We start from the raw sequence: 24,751 nt of genomic DNA, 5'->3' as shown, positions 1-24,751 counted from the left end.
CCAAATGTACACGAACATCTGTAAATATCAAGGATTTTGCCAATACAGAATTGATGTAAGTGGCAACTTCAGTGCAAATTAGGTAGTTTCTTTTGAAAGGCAAAAAAATAAATAAAAATGAATTTCTTCTCCATTCCTACTTCCAGGTAATCATGCCTTGTTGCAATCATTTCCCACCTTAGCTATAGAACCTAAGCTAACTACAGGGGTCATGGCCGTCCATCATTTGATATCCTTGTCTTTTATTCAGCTTGGCCTCGTTCTTGAGGAATCATTTAAGTAAGCTGCATATACTATTATACCAGCATTCCATCTTTTAGAATTCAGGAAGGCGTATTTTCCGTTTTCTTCCAGTGAAGTTCTATGCTCATAGATCATGCTTTGGCTGAAGGTTAGCAACATAAATCTTCCAAATAAAGAACAAAGGTCTACCAACCTCCCCTTAGTTCTCCGTGAAAAACACTACTGTTTTCAAAACAGCAATTACCCAACACCATAAAAATACATCTTCCAATTCCCTTCTCAAATCAGAGACAGGAGAGTCTTTTTTCATGGGGGAAAAATGTATACAAATCTTCTCCTTTCAATATATATATTTTAACAAGCTGGGTTTCATTTACATTGTCGAGGTGTTCTTTGTGTCAAGGCTTTTTGATCAATTGCTTTTTGTTTTGCATTCACTCTTCCAGTAGAGATTATGGGAAATTGAAAACTACGGATTTGACATTTTCTACAAAGAAAAAGCTCCTGCCATTTTTATCGAAAGCTTAATTGCTCTGAGTTTGGATAACCTTATAAAGATCAAAGGGAGCATGAGAATAATAATACACAGCAATTATGCACCACTTTTAACCTCTGAAGTGCTTTACAAACATTAACATTTAACAGAGGACTAAAATGAGCAGGGAAGTTAAGCCAGGGTGGGAAATGGTCGTTGTCAATTACAGCATGCAGTTTGCTTTCTCCAGCTGTTTACTTACAATAGGTTTGTGACAAGGTGGTCAAATGGGCTTGCAGCATCTTGGATATCAAGTGGGTCTTTTTTTAGATCCTCTGAGTGAATCGCTGAGAGATCATTCTATAAGGAACTTGGATATTTGACATCTTTGTAGAGCTATGTAACCATTTTGTGTCTCTGTACTTCATATAACATGAGTATGATGTAAAATAAAAAAAATTCTTTCAGTAGCACCTTAAAGTGAGTATGATGTTTAGGGTTAGCTAAACAGAATGGTTAGCTAAATTAATAGAATATTATAATTTGATAGGATTAATGGAAAATATTAGGAGGGTTTCAAAGGAAAAGTCAGAAATAAAAAATTATATTGAAAAACCAGAAATTTTATCAGATTAAGGAGAGTTCTGTTATTAATATAAGAACAAAACAGAAAAAGATAAAGGGATAAGAATGATAAGGAAAGGTGTGAACTGTAAAGATTTAAAATGTGCAAAGGTAACTAATGGAGAATAAGAAAGAATGTGGATTAAGCAATTGGAAGTTTATCACACAGGGTGGGTGGAGGGAGGTGGTGGGTCTTAAAAGGTTATGATAAGTTAATATATGTCTATTTGTATTGTAATTGTATGTGTATGTATGCTTGAAAGTAATGGATTGTGTGTAATATGGTAATATCTAATTTCTTAATAAAATTTAATAAAAATTAAAAAGAGAGAGAGATTTAAACAGTTTTAAAGGTTGTATTCTTGCTGCCTTAATCACTGTAGTTCTGATAGGGAAATAGGAAACTGCTGTGTACAGAGTCAGACCCCTCAGTACTTCTAGATCAGGCACATCCAACTCCCAAGAGACTGAAATCTACTCCCAGTATATAAAAACTGGCAGTGATCTACCCATTCTCATTGGAGGGAAGAGGAACGTTTCCCAAAAGTCATTGCCCACTTCAGTTAATCCAGCGATCGATAAGGATCCCGCGATCAACCGCTAACATCCCGGGAATTACCTGTAGATCGTGGTCGACCGGTTGGACATGTCTGTTCTAGATCAAGTCGCTTTTCGAGAAAACTGATATTCTGGATCCAATTCAATTGGGATTTATGTTTTGGTTGCTCTGTATGATGATCTCTGTCAGAAGAGAGACATGAGAAATGTGTCCTTGTTAAATCTCCTCAACCTCTCAGTGGCCTTCAATACCATTGACCATGGTATTCTACTGGAGCGGCTGTCTGAGTTAGCGGTGGGTGGCACCACTTTGCGATGGTTCCAGTCCTACTTGGATGGACGTTTCCATCCAAGATGGCGCTCCTTCCAAATCTGGAATCAATCTTAGAAAGTTTCCTGGTTAAAACTGAATTTGGGAGAGGTGGAAAAGAGAACAAAATGAACTCAGGGGACCATTCAGGAATGGAGTGAATGAAATCCACTCTTCTCTAGATAGGAGCCCCTAAACCACATACAAGAGAGAGCATGCAAAGGGGAAACAGGAATTTATTGGGAAGTTTTCTTCCTGTGGCAGCTTCTAGTGCTAAGCACAAGTCCAGGGTTGGTGCTACCCTTAGGCAGAGTGAGAAAGCTGCTTTAGGTGGCACTAGCAGCTACTGTGGGAAGTGGGAGGATATTGGTGGCTGTCCCCTGGGCTTGTCCCCTGGCCATTTCCTTCTTTTGGTGGACAAAATTGTGTGTGCCACCATCTGCCTTGAACCCCCTATGTTAGTTGGCTTCCCTCAGGTTTAGTGGAGAACACTGTTCCATCACCAGTGTTAAAGTAAAACTCAACCAGCCAATATAGTTGAGTTCTCTGCATAGAATGAAAACGGAGCCACCTTGTCCTTCAGCTCCATCAGCAAAATGTCTTGGGGTTATCTGGGAACTGCTGGGTTGAAAATGTAGAAAAGCCCACTGTTCCTACAAATCTTGCAAACATACCTATCAGCCCAACCATGAAAGACAAGCTAAGGAAGCCATCAAAACTTCCGATTGTATTTGTTGCTCCTGATCAGAATGCAAGTCCTATCTTAGTTCAGATCTACCTCGGGAAGGCATATGTAGCTGTTGGCCCTCACTGGGATAGAGGGAGCGTCCCCTTCCTAATGGAATAAATTCCTAGTTGTAGGCTTGCATGAGGTATTGAACTGTAAGTGGTGACATTTGTATCCATAGAAAAGCTGTCACTGGTCCCAGTATTTGAAATAACACCTGCCTGGGAATAGAGCCAGATATGCCAGATGCAGAGAACTGCTGAGAAAGCCCAGAGATTAAACATGATTGACTGGACTGCCTCCTGCTGATTCTGAGAAACCTACACAATTATCTGGAAATTGTATGATGTTCAGGTGTGTACTGTTCTTTGCTATGTATGCAATGGGGGGGGCAGTCAGGGAAAGCCCTCAACAGGAGGCTGCACCTTTTGAAAGGCTCAACTCAGTAAGCAAGTCAAATTAAATAGTAAGAAGTGTTATTTAAAACAAAAACAAGCATGCATTTAAAATCATTCAAAAAAAAGATAAGTGAGAATAAATAAAACATATGGTACATTTTTCTATTTAACTATCTATATATCTATCATCTATCTATCATCTATTGCCTTCCACATATATATCTCAAGATGATGTGCAAAATGCAATAAAAACATGTAAAAACAAAAACGAAAATGAAAACAGCAAAGAAAACAAGAGCAGATAAAAACAATACCAAGCAGACTCCCATGGCAGAGACCAGCTGAGAAAGCTTGTTGGAACAAAACCACCTTCAATTGTTTCCAGAACTTATGGATCATGGTCAGCTGTTGTGTCTTGACAGGATGTCTGTTCCACCACAGGGGCAACCACAGTAAAGGCCCTGCTCTGAGGTACTGTGGAGTGAGCTTTTGAGAACTTTGGAACCAGAAAGACAAGTTTTCCCATAGACCATAGTGACCTATGGACACAAGACTTCAACTTGTAGTTAATGACTACTGATTCCTCATATGTGTCTCATTATGGCTTCATACTTCTGAAAATAAGTGTTTATCTGTGGATTGGAGCTGTGTGCCCCTCCCCTCATCAATGCCCTCTTAGCTCCTCCATGACAGGGGTTCCCAACAAAATTTTCTCGAGGACCCCTCATCGAGCCGCTATTGTGACAAGGACCCCTATTAATTCCTAATCCTAAAATTAAAAAGTGAGAGCCAAATTAAGAGTCTTTTTATAAGAGTCCAGGGAGGAGGGAGGGGAATGGAGAAGACAGGGTACCTGCACAGTAGCGCACAAATGAAGCAAAGCATCTTGGGGAGGTGAGCGTTAGTAGAATGCGCGTGCTGCCTCTTTGCAAAACAGTAGTGTTTGTAAAGCGCCACCTAACGGCATACAGCAGAACTACTGCCTCATCTAATTCTAGTTTTGCGCTAGACTCTGCTCATGCAGGAAGCGGCCAAAACAAAAAATCTGTTATCATACGATATATATTTAATATATTTTTTATTCTAATAGAATCTTGCGGACCCCTCTGGCATAGCTCGTGGACCCCTGGGGGTCCCCGGACCACCTGTTGGGAACCACTGCTCCATGAGTTTACCAAGGTGCAGCAGGCTGAGCAACTGTGGATGGAAGTGGGAAGAGGTAGCAGCAGGCAGCCTGGTGCTGAAAAGAGAACCACCCAAACCTTAATTTTCCCAGTATGCCCCTGAGCCTTATTTTGGAACCAGGAGGCATTCTGGGAAAATAACAATGGTGACTGGAGTCGCCTCTCCTGACATGTCTCTTCAAGGTGCCAGACCATTTTTGGGGAAAAAAAAGGAAATTAAAAGAAAAAGAGGAAGGTATCATCAGTGATAGGACTTCTGGGACTAATGGACCCTGGCATCCGCTTGCCCCAGTAAGCTCATTGGACCATCTCTACGGTCCTGTTGTCCTCCAAAGGGTCAACACATTGTGAAGTATGATGTGTGCTCAGAACATTCAACTCTGAACATAATCAAAACCCAAAATATATTGGGAAATGTTTCATCATGTTGCCAGTAATACCAAGTCAAGAGACTAATGGATGAACTGTAGCTTTGGTCATTTAGGTTGTGGACGGGGAAGTCCTTGGAGAAAAGGCACAGCAGGCTCAGTTGGTGACCTATCTATAACCCTGAGCACAGGGAACTCTGAGCAGGGTCTTCTGAGCTGATATTAGTGTACATTTTGAGAGAGGACGGACTTGCAAAACAAGAAGCAATGTCTGAGGTATGTTCAGGCCAGGCTAATGTTTCCATGCTTACTATTCTATCCTTCTCATCTTCCAAGGAGATCAGAGCAGTGTACATGGTTCTCCCTCCCCCCTCACAGCCACGATGTGAGGCAAATTTGACAGAGCGATGGTCACCCAGTGAGGGCTTATTACAAATCTGGACCTGGATGTAGTTTGGCACTGTAAAAACTGCACAACATTTACCATCATATGACTGTTATTAGTTCTGCTCTACAGAAATTCTATTGATGAAGCAGGATTATAAAAGTAAACATACTTGTACTGTACTGGCTTTATCATTGTTCTAATCCACCAGCATCTTAACCTTAACCCCCCCCCCAATTTAATGGCACATTGAGTTTTGGCACTGCATAAATATTCTCCTATTGTGAGAATGCATTCTTCTGCACTGCTTCCATAGTTGTTTCCATTCTAGTATTGGGCAGGACAGGTTAGTTTTGAATTCACTGGGAATGAGAGCTCTTCATCTGGATTCAAGGTAATTGGGTTGTTGGCAGTGGTCGGTCCTGACCAAGGGTGGGAAACCTTAAGTTCAGGGGGTCCTCAGAACTTGGGATGGAAGAGAAGTTCCCTTTGCATTTATAGGTGAACTTACCTCATCCATCCTTTACAAAACAATATGCAAACCAAACCCATTGAAATTCACACTGAATTTTTCAATGTAGTTCGTAAACCAAGTAATGCATACAAAAATGCATATATTATGTTAAAGTGTGGGTAAAATTTATATATTAGTGAAAGCAGCATGAAAACATGTGTTCTGAAAGGGAAAATTCCTTTGCAAAAATGTGTATCTTAGGCAAAAACTGCATGTGGCAATGAATATATTAGAGGGAAATTGCACTAAAATGCTGGTGGATTTTAACGAGAACCTGGCTTTGTTTATTTATTTGTTTGTTTGTTTTAAAAGTCACAAACTAATGTGGAAATGAACTTACGTAGGAATTTATGAGTGGGGAAAATGAGAAACTGAGAGAAACCAAAATTGACCAATTTGTCCATCTCTACTTAGAACTCTCCCTAGATCACATCCTTCCTCTAGCACTACTTCACACCCTCCTTAATCTTTTTATCTGGCCTGGCAGGAATGTGTTCTTGAAATGTAATATTGTCTCTTGGTGCTGCCCACCAATAGCATGTGGGCCCCAGGATTGTTGACCATGGTTCCCCACCCCTGATCGGGACAATGCAATGCAAATTAGAATAATCTGGCATTAGCTTGTTTGTAATTGTCACGATCAAACTTGGTCACCAACTTTACCCCTTTCTCATTTGCACACTTATCGCTCTGGGCTGTCACTGACACAGCACGATATCAGCACCGAATGTTCCTAACTGAGGTTTTGCCATTAACATTAAATGTAAAAGAAAGCATCTTCTTTCTTGGAAGCTAATCGTTGGTGCATTAGAAAGCATCTCCGATTAAACAGGGGGGTGGCGGGGGTGGTGACAGAAGCTATGTTTATCTAACTACTTTTTGTGTGTGAAAGATTTGCAAAAAGCTTTTTTGACATTAGTGGAAGTGTAATCACACACCATTCCCCATTTCACATGAATGTACCTGCTATTCTCAGAGTCTTTTCTCTCTCTCCCCCCCCCCAGATAAAAAGCTCCTCACGTTCTCTCTGCTTATCTGTCAGTATAAAACCCCTGCTATTGTGCACAAGTGAGAAGGAAGGTAATACCCAATTTCAAAAACTTTGAAGAAGAGCTTTATCTTGTATCTCTCGAAGAGAGTAAGACATAGCCTACAGTTGCCTGTATATATGCTATTCTAAACACACACACTTACACACACACACACACACACACACACACACACACACACAGAGAGAGAGAGAGAGAGAGAGAGAGAGAGAGAGAGAGAGAGAACAGTGTTTTTCACCCCACTTCATGCATGCTGAGTAGAGGGTGCTCAATTCAAAAGTTAAATAAGGTTATTTTCTTTTTCTCAGTCTCTTTCAAGGCTCTTTGAAAATGGCTAAATAGCCAACTTAAGAAATAACACAGCATGTCTTGGACGAAAGCTCACATATAAGGACAATTCAGGAGAGAGAAATAGCCAGAAGAGGTGGCGCTCGCAACACTTGCTCAACAACACAAATGTCCCCATGCATAGGTGCCAACCCCTAGGGGGTGAGGTCCCTTTGCCCCCCCCCAATAAAATATTATTGCCCCAAATATTAATGCCCCCAAAGTTAATGGGCATTGTCATTCAAATGGTGTGTGTGTGTGTGTGTGTGTGTGTGTGTGTGTGCTGTGCCATGTGATCACTTATGTGGGACACGTCTTCCCTACCAATATTTTATTTAAGTACCCCCCCCCCCGAGCCAAAGAGGTTAGTGATCTCTGATATAAAGCACTGGCTGCAGTATGAAGGAGATGATGAAGAAACACAGAGATCTGAGTTATGGTTTGGCTGGCTCACTGGATGTGGGAACAGAGGATTTTGAGGGTCTCCACCAATGCTCAACCTGCATATTTGTAAACAAAAACAAACATAAAAAAGCACCAATAAGCCTTCAGTGACCTCATTCCAAGGGAAACCAATGCATCCCCTCTGAAGCCTCTCACCATCCACAAGTGATTATGGGCCACAGGTTGTCCCTCTGAATTTCTAGACACTTGTTGAGATATATTTTTTTGTGTTGCAAGCCTTAGTTTTCAACACTGCATTAACACAGAGTACACCCAAGCCTAAGCATTCATTGGCCTTGCGGCAAATCTTAGTGCTTAGTGAATTTTACTTCCAAGACAGCGGCAAGACTCTTAATCCATGTTGATCTCAGAGCCCTTTTCAAAGACTTTACACATAATTTTGCTAACTGGATTAATTAAAAACCTATCTAGCCTCATCTTCATTCAGTTAGACAGGTGTCATAGTCTATTTCACAATATTTGGCTTAGTTAATACAAATAGTGAAAACTACTGTATAAAATGAACTCCATACTGTTCAACAAACACTTAGAATGGAAGTGGGAAGCCACTTGTTTGGTCTCCTTTGATTTAGGAAAGCTTAAATGTGCAAATAGAAGCTGCCTTTCACTGAACTCAACCAATGGTCCCATCACTCCTGTCCTATTTTCTCCAACTGACCATGTATAATGTTCAATCAGTCATCATAACCTCTGCAAGCAGCTTATTATATTCCATTGCACTCCAGTGTGGAGGTGTGGACTCTGTGCAAGTGTGTTTCAAGAGGAAAAGATGAGTTTATTCTGTTTTTGTTTTCTTTAACAGTAAAAACATATTTTAAGTCTTATTTTAATCATGGAGGACTGGGCTAATAATTAGCTCATGATATGGTATAATCTAATCACCCTGCAAGTTTTGATGGAGGAAAATTGTATTTATGTTCTATGGATTTATGATCGAGTAATTCTGCATTCCTCATCCATGACAGGTTTGCAAGAGGCAATTCCATTTGTTATTATATGTGATTTCTTTATTGATTTTTAGGCCATTAAAGATGATAATGAAATCACTGGGGGGGGGATGTGCTAAATTTTCCTTTGCTCCAAAAATGAATCAACTATGGAAAACATCAACTAATTCTTAAAATAGGATTTATATAATCATTTTTATATTCTAATCCTTAGATAGATAGAAAGCTAGATCTAGATGTAGAACAATCTCTCTTTCTACACACACACACACACACCCCTTGGGCTGTTTATGACTGTAATGCTCTGCATAAACTCTTTTTTGTAGGCCAGGCTAGATATGATAGTAACAGACTTGTATATTTTAACTGTTTCTGCTCTGCAAAACGTACAGGGGAGGGGAATCTTCTTTTAAGTGCAAAGGGAAGAGTGAAGAGTGTAGAATTCAAACTCCAAACACACACAACTTACCTCCAAATTCAACCTCTCCATCCACCAGGTTCTGTTAATGGAAGAGATCTTGGCTGGGGGGGGGATTTTGTAGAAGGCTGTAAGGAGGTGATATGAAGATGGGGTGAAAGGATCAGAATTACTCACCCATGAACTTGTTTGTGCCTTAAATTGGACCCCACCCCCTGCTTTATATGTGTTTTGGTCAGGTCCAGGTTTAAAACACGAATGGGATGCCCCCATGTGCGTTTTGACTCTGTTGCTCTCTAATCATATCGTTTGTGTTGCTGACTAATGTTAACTTGAAGACCATAGCCTTGTATATTCCACTGGTTTGGTTTAAAACAAACAAACAAACAAAACTTTTCATAGGACATAAAATTCATCCATGTGCATCAGCACCAGAATGGAAGAGGTTATTTGAAATGGTTCAACAAGGTTCCTTCCAACGCATGACAGGCACAAACCTCCTAGCAAATAACCTCCCCTTAGGAAAGCAATTTCAGAATCATATAGTTTAAGGAGAACTATGTCATCTGGGGGTGGATCAATTCCCCCCACCCCATTGGATTCTGAAGCAGGCTCAGCAAACTGAGCTATTTTTCAAAAATAAGCCAGCTGAAGTCAGTGGTGTAGATACACAACCTGCCACCTTGACGCACAATAGTTTCTGCAGAGTAACAGAAGCAGTGATGAGAAGAGGGGACCGGGTGGTGGCAATGGAAGACGACCTACACTCTCTAACTCCCTTAATATGTTCAATAAGATTGCCATACATTAGGGAAATTCCTGACATGCCCTTGGTTTTTGGGTGTAAATGTCAGGGAAAAACCGGCTGTATGGCATTGTGATGGAAAAAGCAGTGAAAAAAGCTCCGAAATATTGCTTTCTGCTTTGATAACTGGTGAATGCTACTCCTTTAAAAAGACCTCAAATACATCTTCCATGCATTCCTAAGGAGAAGCCCTCTGCAAATTGTCCCTTGCAAAAGACATCTCCATGATCACTTAAGGTGCTGATTAGAAGGGATGGTCCATTTTGAACTTTGGAAGGTTATTCACTGGGCAGAGTTGTTCTTACAAAAGAATAGCTGTTAAACTTCTTAAATTGTCCATTTGATGGGAGACATAAAGCATTAATATATATTTTGACATCCCAGTTGTTAAATGTTAAGCTCTTCACACAGGACATTAATACTTGAAAAATGACCTCATTCCCGCTTGATGTAGATAAATTAAATTAGTTAAGATTATTGTAGATCTTATTCATATATCCAGACAGTGGAACATCATATCAAGGCAGTATGCCAGTGATCTTTCCTGTAGTGAAGAAATGGTTATGCTGTCAAAGTTCATAGGGTTTGCAATTTCCAGCAAACCCTTCAGATTTTCCTGGTGCAAATCAAATCAATGCTGAGATGAAGCAGTCTGCAATGTGGGTTGCTCCTGCTGGCTTGTGTTTGGGAAGGTGGGGTAAGAAGTTGTGCAAGTCTAGAATAATACCACAAACTTTGTCTCTCAGCCACATTTATGTTTTCCAAAACTTGCTATGGCTACATTTAATTATAAGTGGCAAAGTTTTATTATGTGGCATGTTTGGTTTGGATGAGACATCATCATGGCCTATTAACTTTCATGCATGTCAGTTTCTATGAGGGGGTTCAAATTTCCACATCTGTACTATTTTCCAGAAAGTAGTTGTAAGATTCACATAAAGTTTAGCAGGAAGCAAAACACATGCAGTGCTAGTTTCAAGCCAGGTGAAATGGTCCATGAATCTCCAGGGTTGGTCTCCCAGCGCTCTAGTGCAAAGTCCTGACATCTGCAGCCACTTAATAAAGAGACAACTGTGTGAGATTGGAGACTGCATGCTGACATCTCAGGCAATCATAATAATGATGCATATTAGTATTCATATATTACTATTCAGATAAGGATGCCAATATTATAGTAACTTAAGTTCACAGTAGAACAAATTGGCCTTGAAGCTCCCCCCCCTGCATTTGGCTTTAGTGTCTTGGATAATTTTATTTATGCTTTCCTAATGCCTTTTAACTCATTTTCATTCATATACATATCACAGTCATCTCCAAGGAGCACATCACTAATTGTAGAGATAATGATAAAGCAAATGTTGTACTAACAGAACTCAAAAACTGCATGTAAACGGCTGCATTAGCATTGAACCAAAGTTCACTTCAAAGCCCCATTGGCTTACCTAAGATTATTCTAAACAGAAAACATTCAGGCTTCAAAATGACTTTGAATTAGAGTATTTGCTGTACTTGGGAGTTCAGGGAACGAAACAGCGAGTGATGGTGTGTGCTTCTAATGGAGCATACTGATTTTGGTTGCTGCTGCCCAAGTTCTACTTTTGGATGAAATGTTGTTAATTATTACAGGGGGTGAGGGTGTGTGGAACTCCATGTTAATTTCTCAATTAGAATTAGCAGCTTGTTCCTGCATATTATCTCACCCAGAACAGCTGCCTGTAACCAGTGTTGTGTCATGTTCTGAAGCACATCCACACTGCTACACAGGACAGTGTCAGTTCCATCCTCATGTCTGACGAGCTGCAGAAGCCACAATGAAATCAGGGAAGCAATATGTTTCTATACAGGAAACTATTTTTTCAGGGGAGGACTAAAAATACTGAGATTAATGCCACTTTCTCTAAGGAGGAATATTTCGTAGCACTTCTGGGGATGGCAAAATTTAGATTTGTATGCATTTTTTCCCTCCTTCCATTTTTCTTTATCTCTCTTTACCTTTCAGGCCCTTAAATGTACATTTTCCTGGAGAATCCACCTTGCTGCTTACTATTTTAATCAAAGGTGTGCTGAAGAGTTAATTGGAATCTGCAAGCTGTGAGACAGATAAGGGACTCTAAATAACCAGAGAGAGAGAGAGAGAGAGAGAGAGAGAGGAATCATTCTCCCAGATCCACACTATTGAGGGGCTTTTCAATGAGACAGTGGAATTGCTTCCCATGAAAACATTGCATTTTCCCTATTTTTCCATACCACGACTATGTTGTCATACCAAAGAATTGCTGTCAATCAAATAGTGCATAGATTATAATTTAGGTTAAGTGATTCCTGCTTCACATGCATGTTAAACATTATTTCTCTGTGGCTCTTGAGCAAGACTGTGGGTCCCAGGGCATGGTCTGAAGGACCTGAGGCTAACACCTAGCTGAAGTTAAGCAGTGCCTGGGAACCACTTCTATACCACCTTGGGTTCCATGATGAAAGAAAGACAATATATAAATGTAAGAAAATAAAAATAAAAGAGCATGAAGTTATAGAAATGAAGGGAACCATTTAGCACTTCTAAAGACCAGAAAGTGTAAGGGGGTTGGCTTTTGCTGCCCAACTCTCCAAGAGACTGAGTTCCCTAAGTCCACGATTGGTCAGAGATGAATGGATGGAGGCAAGAGCCATAGAAAGCAAGGCAGATCTTTATTATTCTGTTGCAATAGAGTTCCCTCCCCAACTTGCGAGGAGGTAGTAGAGACCCAGAACAATGGTGCACAAGCCCCTATAAAGACTTTTGAAATTGCCCACCCTGTAACCCAAGACCACCACCCCACCCCCACAAAACATCATACATACGTCACAGAAGGAGGTGGTCTCCAGCAGAAATTTGAGAATGTTGCTTCTCTCCTGTCTGCCAGGATACCTGATAATGCCTTACTTGATTGCATTTTATGGGTAGCCTGGCCATTCCTTTGAGATGGTAAATACTTTAGTTCCTGAATCTCTTATACTTATTGATAGTTTGCTCAGCTTAACAGATACTTGCCAGGCTGTAATTTCAGGGAGGTGTAATTCACTATAGTCCAAAGACAATTGGAAAGCTTTCTCCATTTCCTTCCTCCTTGCAGAGAAATATTTGAGGTTAATTTGGGAGAGTCAAAATGGCTTCTGGATTGCTCTCCTGTACTGTTTCAGACACATGGTTTATATACTTACATATGTGTTTGCCTTGTACATTTATGAACATTTATTCTATATTTGAGAACTTAGAAATATTTTAACATGGGGAAAAATAAATTCGAAGAATCTAGCATGATTGCATTTCTCTCATAGAAGGCTTTCCATGGTGAGTAAATAATTGGTAACATTCCCCAATGGACAAGAAGCTCTTCGTGGCACAAGGTACCAAATTGCACCTGTAATTTATTGTATTTATTTGATTTATATACCACCCTTTATCAAAAGATCTCGGGGCAGTTGACTATGAGAAAGGTAGCCAACACAGTCCAAACTATGCCCTGCTTGGACTGATTTCCCAGCAGCCCTTGCAAAAGCCCCCAGGTTTAATCCCTGGCATTTCTGGATAACAGTTGGAAAGTCTGAAATCCTTGAGAGCCACTATCACTCCATGTAGGCCATACTGAGCTAGATGGACTCACTGCTTTATTCAGTATAAGGCAGCTTCCTATGAAACAATCAGAAGCTTCTGACAGGCAAGCACAAACAAGGTTATAAACAGATGGTTAGCAACAATGCATAATTAGTAGCTAAATCATTTCACAGTATGGATGTAAAGTTGATCGCCTTGTAATGTCTATACATTGAGATGCTGTTAAAAGCACTGGTATAATAGCTAGCTGAAAAGTTGAGTTGTCTTCCTTATTCTGAGATTACAGCAGACACATAGCAATTTTTTAAAAACAGTTAACCACCATCTGATTCTACTAACTGAGCCTTGCATAGGGGAAGCTTTCCCCAGCAACTCAATGCTTATCCTAATCTTCCCTTGTTGTTTTCCTATCTGTTCTGTTGGAACCACCAGGCACAGCCACAACTAGTTTTCTGCTGGCCCTGGGGCCACATGCTCTGGCTGCCTACCCATTTTGCATTCTGCAAAGTTGATAATTCTTTCTCTCACTACCCATTACCAATCCCATTACCACCATGCTGAAGCGAATCTAACTTGCTTGAACCTGTTCCTACTCTAGGTTGGATCCTGTTATTCCCCATTCTGGAAAAAAGATTTAGGTTTAAGCTTTCATCAAATCTTCCCAAGACCTGGTTTAGCTGAGCCTGTAGATTGCCTACAACCTTTTCTAATGATTTCATTTACCTTGCTGCTCTATAAGGTAAGGCATTCCAGAAGTACAAAGCTTATTACCCAGGTTTGGTTTCCTTTGGAAGAGGCCACTGGAGACCTATTGGTGCTTTGTAGTGCTTTAGTTTATTTACAAAAATACAGGTTACATAGGTCAATGTGCAGCTTAAGCACACCAATAGACAGCCTAAATCCGGTGATGCTAACTCTGAGTTCTAGGCCTGCTCATCAAAATGCTTACAGAACCCAATGCCCACTCTCTCTGTTTGCCTCATTTTCTGTCTGAAAATGCAGTCTGTTTTCTTACACTCAGAGACACCTTGTCTATCCTCTGGCTAGAGGGTGTGGCAACCTGGATGAGTAATTTCTTCTGACAATCACATAGTCCCAGGGAAATACATCACTAGAAGATCATGGTTATCAGTACTATTTTCTCAAGTCTAACTGGCTGGCCGACATTGTTTATGGGCAGGCACCCCAGGTCAATAGCCTTACAGAAATCAGTTAGGAAAGCCATAACAATACATTAGAAGAGAGTTGTCTTTTCACAGAATGAGGGATTAAACCAGGCATAGGCAACCTTGGCCCTCCAGATGTTTTGGGACTACAACTCCCACGATCCCTAGCTAACAGGACCAGTGGTCAGGGATGATGTAGTCCCAAAACATCTGGAGGGCCGCGGTTGCCTATGTCTGCATTAAACCAACTATGTTAGCACCTGCCATTTAAAGCACCATAATTATATTGCTGCAAACCACCCCAATCTCTGAGCAGTGCAAGATTACAGGGGTTCCAGGCATCTACCCAGGGCTCTTGTTTCCTTTTAGGTATGAGGCACAGCAGAGACTGTGGTGTTTTTAGGATATATGGTTCATTTACACACATATATAACCTGTGCATACAATGAAGTGGTTCATAGTATTAACACCCCAATGGGGTATAGTTTTTCCCATAGACATTACCTTGGATTCAAACAGAAATCAAACATTCTGCTCTGGCCCTCTCTTCAGCTTGTTGCCTTTAGTGCCCTGCAGCCTTTTTCTCCCTAGGTCACATTGCAGCCAACTCTCAACTCTGGCTTTGTATTCTAACTAACTCTGAGTTTACCTTTCATTTGTTTTCTTAATGGCCCATCTACCAGGCAGTCGCCTGAACACAGGAATCTGGGTCCAGGGTTTAGGAATCTGGCATCCAATTTAACTCCCCAAGACTTGATTAAATTCTAACACCTACTGGACCCGGGAATTTAGGGGAGACTGGTGCCCACAAACGATATTATTAAATTAACTGTAAATTCATCTACTGCTTTACTATTTGCATGGCACTTCACAAGCAACTTAAGGGCCCCTGTCCTTGTCCTTCTATATCTCTGTGACTGCTTCACGTTGTGTAGCAATACTGGCAGAAAGACTTCTGCATCCTTCTAAGGGAGCTCATGCAGGAGAGACCCCAGAGCACACCATTCTAGCTAGCTATTTCTGCTCAGACTGATGGAGGAATTGAATTTCGTCTCAAACATGGAGAGGAAACCACAGTGTTGTGTTACGGGATTAACTAAAGCAGCTTTTAATATTGCATTCACCACAGCCTGTCTAGTTTAATACTCGCTGGGTGAAAGTGCCCATGTGCGGGTGGAGGAAAGAGAGGAAAGCAAGTACACAGCTCTGAAGTATATTTATCTTTTGCTCTTTATAGCAGCAATCCTATACTCTCTTCTGCAGCAGGAACTTAAGTCTGGTTGCATTGGATGGGATGGTGGATTTCTGATGTTTTGCCTGCTGTTAAGATACTGTTTATACTGTTTTGTATTTATTTATTTATTTGCACATTTTAACCTGCTGTAAAATGCCTCGACTCTTTTTAAAGAAACAGGCATTTAATAAATTTAATAAACAAAACAATTAAGCTCAGTAGGGCTTGGTTCTGAGTAGACATGTTAAGCAATTTAGAGCTCACTTGCACTGTAGGAACAGCAGATAAGAGAAAACTATAATTTAATATGTGGGTGGATTCTTTCGCGTGACAAAAGCATACAGGGAGAAGTTAAACTTTCTTAAGGATGTATGGTATACATAGCACTGCCAACTATGAGCCCTGTTAAGAAAGAGATTTTAAACCTGGCGCAGATATGCTATGCATACCATCCTGGCATATACCAGCATTTAGTGGGTTGCCCACCTATAGTCTTAATGCCAGTGGTGACATATGGCTACGGGAAACATCCCAATCAATTCCTATCCACATTAATTCATAATTCTATTGTGATCAAGGAGAAGATTCAGTTCACACAAAGTGATTTCCCATCCCAGTGTAAAAATCTTCAGTCCCTTGGCAGCAGGGATCCCCGTGGTGTAGGTTGTATAAAGCTCCCAGGGTGCAATGTGATTCTGACCAACCTGAGGTTTGCATCCCACAAATTAGAATCAGTCATAAAGCAAGTTGAGACCATGGATTGGGGTGCCATGCCACTCTAGACATTGATGCTGTTGAACTCCAGCTCCTGCCATCCTTGAACATGGGCCTTGCTGGCTGGGACTGATGGAAGCTGGACTCCAACAACATATGGAGTGCCACAGGTTCTGCACCCCGGACAGCATTGCTTGTCAGGGTCAACAATATCTGGCTAGATGAACCAGCAGTCTGACTTGATAGAAGGCAGCTTCCCGTGCCTTGCTGTAATTTGTATGTGTGATTTATTTTCTTTTAATAAAATTCTAAACACTTAGAACAGGCATCCCCAAACTCGGCCCTCCAGATGTTTTAGGACTACAACTCCCATCATCCCTAGCTAACAAGACCAGTGGTCAGGGATGATGGGAACTGTAGTCCCAAAACATCTGGAGGGCCGAGTTTGGGGATGCCTGACTTAGAACAATGCATGTATTGCTGTAGCCAATTCCTCATTAACAGCCCAAACCTGTATATACCTGTTCAGAAGTAAGCCCTCTTGGGTTCAATGGGGTTTATTCCCAGGAAATATGTATAGGTTTGCAGTGCAATCCTATATGCGTCTATGCAGAAGTAAGCTGCAGTGAATTCAGTGGACCTTACTCCCAGGTTAGAGGGCGCAGGATTGCAGCTGGATTCCCCAAAGCCCCCAGCAAGCACCAAGGCCATACCAAAACTTAGAAGGACTGTTTACATAATACGGCAGGATGGCTCACAGCAGTATATTTACTTATTTTAATAAATAGGCACTTAAGAGAAGAGGAATGTCAGTAATAGCCTCATTCTGTTCTTCAGGCTAATGCTGAATATTTATATTTCATTGATTTAATATCCTGTTTGTATTAAGCCTCTAAGCAATCTCTCTCCCAAATAAACTCCAAAAATGGTAGGATTCATGTGAGATCTGCTGCCTAGTTTAAGTAAGGGGAATTTTCAGTCAATTAAAAGTATTCATTTTTTTGGGGGGGGGACTTTGCCAAATCATTTCATTCTTATTTACATTTTCTAGACAGTTGGATGCTCAATCATGTAAACTGGCCAAATTAAACATGTGGTTAAATGTTTTCATGACGATTTAATGGGTATGATCCTTAAAATGCAGTTTCCATCCATGGAGGGATTATCCTAGATTCATAGAACTTTGGCGCTGGAAGGGATTCCAGTGGTAATCTATTCTGTGCAGGAATCACAAACTAAAGAATCTCTGGCAGATGGCCATACAACCTCTGTTTGAAAACCTCCAAGGAAGGAGAGTCCACACACCTCCCCGCCCTTTCTGAAGTAATCTGTTCCACTGTTGAACAACTCTTACCTCGCTCATGAGCACCCGTTTATGAGTATCTCTGACCATAGGGTCTAACTTTGTAGTTCCTTAAGTTTTCTAAAATCAGCTTTCTTAAAATTCAGAGTGTATGCTCAATTACACCGACCTTTCCCTTTCCTCTGTATAATGGATGCCAAGAGAATGTGGTCACTTCCTCCCAAGGCTCCCACTTCTTCCATCTCCTTGACCATTTCCTCCTCATTTGGCTTGGGACTGATAGGAAGGAAGAATTTATCCCTTTCTCTTCCTTTCATGGTCCCCATATAATGTCCCCTCTTCTCACTGTTATTTGTATTTGGAAGGAAAGCTCCTATTGGTACAATAGGAACCAACACCGCAAATAGCAACACTGAGGGGCAATTGTTAATGGGAAGTAAAGGTTTAAGATCTTTATTCATACCTCCTGTATTATTGAGCCTACCTCCCTCCAGCATTTCACACATGGCTGGGATTTCAATGTCAGAGCTCCTATGTAGACTGCAATCCTTTAAACACTTACCTAGGATTAAGTGCCATTGAATCCAATTTGGCTTACTTCAGAGTAGACATGTATAGGCTCCCACGTTTACTTTAACTCTGATACCACAGTGTTTCAGCCTGTTTTCAGTACTTAATCTCAGCTGCGTTTTGCAAGCTCAAATTATCAGTAACCATCTCCACACACTTTGTTTGTGAAGGTCTCAAAATGGGGCAATTTTGTAATTGGATGCAATAGATAGGAAGGAACTTCACTGAAAATATACACTTCTGTGCTGAGGTTCTATTAAAAGAAAATTGGTTTGGAATGATGTTCAGGCACACAGTGAATAAAACAAAAACAAAGTCAATACTACAGTGTTTTAAAAAATCTATATTCTAGCAAAATGTGAAAGATACTGGATGTTTACGAGGTGCTTGGTTGTGACCCCTTTTTTTCTTTAATTGGTGCATCTGAGGCAATTATGTATGCTTTCTTTGCCCTTGAAATGATGAAAGGCCTCAATTCACAAAGGCCTCAATTTTTAACATACTTGCTGAACATAATACGACTTCCAGCAACATAGGGTTGCACTGCCAAACTGGCTCTAGCTCCTTCCCACTTTGAAACTAAGTCTTCCCATCCCATTTTCATTTTGTTCAGGCCCCCTAATGCTCTCCAGATGTTGCTTGAGTACAACTCTGACCAATGACCAGGCTTGCTGCACAACAACCTCATGGGGGGTAGACGGACCATTGTGCTCCTGGTTGTGGCAGAACTGCCACTTACGGGGGACCAAGATGCGATGCGATGGGAGAGCATCAGGTTGGCAGTAGCAGGTAGATAGTCAAATTTGCCAAAGCATTGCTTCCCCTCACTCTCATAGCCACATCACACTGTCCTTTCCCAATCCTGGAGAGCAACAGTGCTGCTGCAGCTGGGAAGACTCAGCTGTGGCAGTCCTCCATGTGGGATGTAATTGACTGGGAGCAATCAAGTACAACATTACCTGCTTTGCTAGAGTGGCCATGCAGGGGATGTTGGTCCAGCCAGTCAAAATTTCCTGTTCCTCCTGGCCTGGAACACCCTTCCTTGCATGTGACTAGTAGGTGGGCGTGACCTTTCCAGACCTTGTAAAAGGCCAAGTCACACTGCTACCTCTCTTTTTCGACCTTCCTGTTTGGCCTGTCTGCTTCCTGCATCACCTGGACTGTACTGCTGGCTGCCACAGCAGTCCCCAGGTTAACTCCCATATGGGGTAAACCTGTTTGTACATGTTTGTAACTTTAAGCCCTAAGCCTGCCTTCGGGATCACACTGTGCTCTGCCTGATCGTGAGTAAAACTACTTTTTGTTACTTATGAATAAGACTGTGGTGTCTTTATTCTTTTAGGAGGGATTCAAAGGGGTCTTACCAGGAATATTAGAACATATCTCAATCTGGACAAGCCAGATTGAATTGCTTATTGTCTTAAGAAACTCACACGAGTTTCCAACCAGCTCTCCGCTGCGTAAGAAGGGGAATGCACTCTGCTAAGTGAAGAAACTTGCTAGCGCAAGTTAGGAAGGATATTAATAATCAATATATCCTCTCCTGCCACCCTCAACATTCCCACACTCCACTCCACACTCTGCAACTGAGGTAGGGATAAAAGAAGAGGTCGTTTTCCATTCTGCCCTCTATATGTCACATGCAGCACTGTTTCTATTCCACTGCAGTTCGACTTCTGCCAAGGACTACATTTTTTAATCTGGATGTTCACAATGGCAAAATTATGTACATTTTATTGTCATCAGGTTATTCCACTCTGTTCATTCCAATGTAAAGGAAACACAACGTGCAGAGGGCAGGGATGCAGCATTGGATCCAGCTAAATGCAACTCTGATTGGACCCATTGAAATTAATGGACCTAAGTCATGCTCATTAACTCTACTCTGAATAGGACCAGCACTGGATAAAAACTGTAATCATTTGTGGGCTGAAAGCAACAGAAAATACAAATCCTGTTTGCTGGATGGATTTTCATTCTGGGTATGGGACGAATAAGCAAACGTTGGCAATTCCCTTTCCTATTCCCATCAGATTTCTCCAGCTTCCCTCCTGTGATGTAGGTTAGCCTGAGAGATTATAACTGATTCAAGGCCACTCAGCAAGTTTCATGGCAAAGTGGAGATTTGTTCCTGGGTCTCTTCAGTACTAGTTAATCTGTGGAACTCTAATGGCTACAGCACACTGGCTCTGAATTGTAGTCAGGGTCATCATCATCATCTTCATTTTTAATTTGTATACTGTCTCAAGGCAGTTTACAAGTTGAAGAAACAAAAAATGTACATCTTATAACAATCTAATGCAATACCAAAATGTGATAATATAACATAACTTTAAAATAGGCAACCTACCTCAAAAAAGTAACATTCAACAATAATTAGAATAGTATTAAATAATAATGACATATAAAAGTTAAACAGAAATCCACTCAACAGTTACAATAAATGGAGTTGTGTAACAGAGTATATTTATAATTTTACTTATTATTTGAAGATTTGTAAATTTATGATTTGTAAATTTTATGTTTTATGTTTTTTTATTTTTTCAATAAAGTTTAACTTTTAAAATTAAAAAAGTTTAAAAAACAGTTACAATAAATAATTTCTAAACTATAATCAATAAAACAACGGCAAGCCACAGTACATAAAGTAATACAATACAAATTGAGAAGAAGGGATTAGAGGATGGGGCAAGGCAGGTGGAAGGAGGCCTTGCCTGACGAAGTCTCTCCCCTCCCCTCACTAATATTCACACATTCTGCATGGACTAAGGAGTAGCATCAGCAGAGGATTCTTCCATGTCATACCCTTGTTGCTCTGCAGCACCTCAAGGAGGCCCTAATGCACAGGCTGCTATGCTGCTCATAAGCTATTGTTTCTCAACACTAGACAAATGTTTCAATCATTATCTGACTCCTGATATGTATACAATGTGTCTAGCTTGTAGAATTTCCTATCATACTCCAATCTGTTTCAGTTTTAAATCAAATCTTTTTACACTATGCCATCTGCCAGAAAAACAACACAGTAATTAGATTTATGGCTTATCTGGCAAGAGTTGCAGTAGGTCTGTTCATTAATAGCTCTAGTATTTGGTTTATGATATCGTCATTCTAAGTTTTGTTCTAATTAATGGAGTGGAAACTGATGAGATTTGTGGTTCTTTTTACATAATGTTTGCATATTTAACTTCTGAGGTTTTAAAGATATATATATATTTGAAAAAAAATGCAAGGAAATATCATATACTGTAAACATTCCACTTCTGTGACTTTGAGGCAACAGAATACCATTAGATGTATGTAAGCGGTCACTTCAGCATGACAGATCAAGAAGGGGGCATCTGATTGGTGGATTTTTCTTTATCTCACCATGTTACATTTTCTCTTATTATTTACACCAGTGGCTTCAGCCTCCTGACTGCAAACACAGCCAGGGAAATTAAGCAAGACCAGGTAAAGCAAGTTAAACGTGATAGAATCTGAAGGGTGACTGACTGTGCAGAAAACTGTTGCCAATTGGGTAAGCCCAACCTATCAACAGCAAAGAGGCTGGTTTTAATACTACCCCTTCCATCAGCTCTGCCCAGGGGCGTACCCGGGGGGGGGGGAGCCATGGTCGTTCAGGATCTGACATTTCAGCATGGAAAAGGCGAATGAAACCAAAATTTTAAGAAAATTATATATAATTATAGCAGTGCTTTATTATGGTAGTTATTACAATTATTTTCTACTACAACAATGTTTAAAAAATGCATATATTAGGGGAAGGGTGCATAAAAATGGGGAAATTGTGGAAATAACATACAAAGATGTATTATATTAGGGGAAATTGTCTGCAAAAAAAGTGTTCATCAGTCAAACCTATGTACAAGAATGTGTTTAAGTTTAGAGTTATGGTGAATTTTCATGAATTCATGAAATTGCTGCAGAACTGTAGAGAACTGAATTTAAGATTGAAAAGTAAGAAACTGAGGCAACTGAAAGTGAAATATCCTTCAATCCCTAGCTACCCTTAAGATTATGTAGAAAGGCCTTCCTGACCCATCCCCTCTCTGCGTTCCTTAGCCTTGAGTGAGTGTTTTTACAAGTTCACCTTTCCCCTGACTGGCTCCAGCCACTTGGTTAATCCACTACCCAAGCCTAAAGAACCCTGGGAACTGTCCTGGGTGCTGAATGTCATTAGGAGACATTTCACAGGCCTACACTTCCCATAATTCCTTGGAGGAAGCCATGACTCTTAAATGACATGAGTGTTTTAAAAGTAAAGATGTGATTTCTGTGGATAAAATAAGCGATGTCAAATAAATTGTGACCTTTATGCCAACGTTGGTTCTTTAGTCTTAATTCCATGTGTGTACGCAAATGGGAGTTGCAGACCAGCAACCTCTGGAGAGCACCTCTTTACTAAAGTTTAAGTTCATGCTTGGCTCTGGAAATCAAGTTTATAGACCTTAAACATGCAGTTTTTGAACAATGGCCACTGAATCTCTATTTTTAGTACATTAGTATTTTTTAAAAAAACATTTTGTGTTAGGAATTTAATGATCAAAATGAACCTCATATACCTATAGTTATTTTAAAACAACATCCCTGTTAATAATAACTACTTGGAGGTTGATCATATGTGATGTTTCAAGGCTTAGCTCAGCTTATCAGAAGAGCCAGTTTCTATAGCTTTTCTCATTATCCCCTGAACCTTCTTGAAGCTATTTTCTTTCCACTTCCTTCAGTTGTTAGAATTGCACAGTAATGTACTGGAATGCATAAGCATGAAATATGATTTTTCATTTTTTTACATCCTTGATCATATTTTTTTAAAGCACAGATACTGAAAGTACTTTAGGGAAAAGCCAATGATGTGGGCTATGTTGTGCTGATGAGACCAATAGTGAAACTGGCCTTTCTGACATAATACTGTTGCATGCCACCCCAGTCACTGTGTGGACCAAGATTCCAGGAGCTTGCCAAGGGTTTGTGTTTCCTTTAGGAATGAGGCACAGTGGAGACGGTAGTGTTATTTACACACACATATATATATATATATACCACTTGAGCCTATGACGGAGGGGGTTCAAAGTATTAACACACCCAAAGAGGCTTGTTTCTCCAAGAGCAACAGCCTTGGATTCAAGAAGAAATCAAACATTGTTCTTTCTCCTGCTTTTCTAGTGGCCTGCATCACTGCAACTTTACTCTAAACTCAGGTTTTTCCTTGTAACTAGTTGGAGGGGGGAAACCCATGTGCCGTCTCACACAGATCCCCTTTCCTTTGTTTCCCTTAATGGCCCATCACCCAGGCTATCTCCTCAACACAGGAAGCTAGCTTGGCTGTTTTCGGGATTAGAAGACTTGATTAGCTTTTAACACTTGCTGGATCAAGGGGTTAGAAGGATCTTGCATACAACCTACTCCCCACCCCACCCCAACTCATCACAATACGGTCAGTGCTGGCTTGTAAACTATGGCTTTAATCAAGTTTCTGAACAGAATCCCAACAAAATGTTCTTCTCGGGGTTGTTGTGATTTTTGGAAAACCAGAGTAAGCAAGCTTATTTTCCTTATTCCTTTGTACTTCTGTTCTCTGAACAGAGCTTGCTTATAAGAAGAATATCTGAAACTCTATGATTAGATGCTTGGATGGGTTTGTAATCTTTCAAGCTGCATTAATACCAGACTTGGGCTGTACGTGCTCAGTTCAGAAAAAGTAATAATAATAATAATAATAATAATAATAATAATAATTTCACTTGGCAAATGCCGTAGGTGGACACATTATGGAAATTAATGATATTTGATTTACAGAATTGGTGTTTCTAATATAGTTTTGCTGTTTGTGTGTGCATAATAAGGAGACTATAGAAAAGGAAGGCAAGCTGGGATGGAAGTAGATGGAAACCATGCTGGCTGGGGCTAATGGAGTCCAACAAATCTGGAGGGATGCATGTCCCCTAGCACCGACCTGCTTTGATTCGTAATAGCTCTGCATGGACCCTGGCAGATAACTTTTATAGCATCTACTTTCTCATCCGGGAAATGCTGGGGACTTTCAGCATGCAAAGCTCATTCTGTGCCCTTTAACTCTGATGGCAACCATCTTTGAGATTCTTCAGATGTCAATTTCTGTGGTAGGCGCTAAAATCTGCATGTACATAAAGTTGACTCACATTGTCACCATCACACACATGATGGTGTATGAAACTGAATACTGGGATTGGATATGCTTCCTGTTGCATGTAAAACATAATGTAATCCAAATTATACATTTCTTTTCTATCTGTACAGCCCCATCCATCCATCCATCCATCCATCCATTTTTGTGGTCTATGGGTTGCACAAATACCTTGAAATGAAAGTAGAAATGAAAGATGGTCAGGG

The sequence above is a fragment of the Zootoca vivipara genome, chromosome 8 (assembly GCF_963506605.1).
Source record: "Zootoca vivipara chromosome 8, rZooViv1.1, whole genome shotgun sequence".
Lineage (NCBI taxonomy): Eukaryota > Metazoa > Chordata > Lepidosauria > Squamata > Lacertidae > Zootoca > Zootoca vivipara.
Note: the sequence above shows the minus strand (reverse complement) of the source record.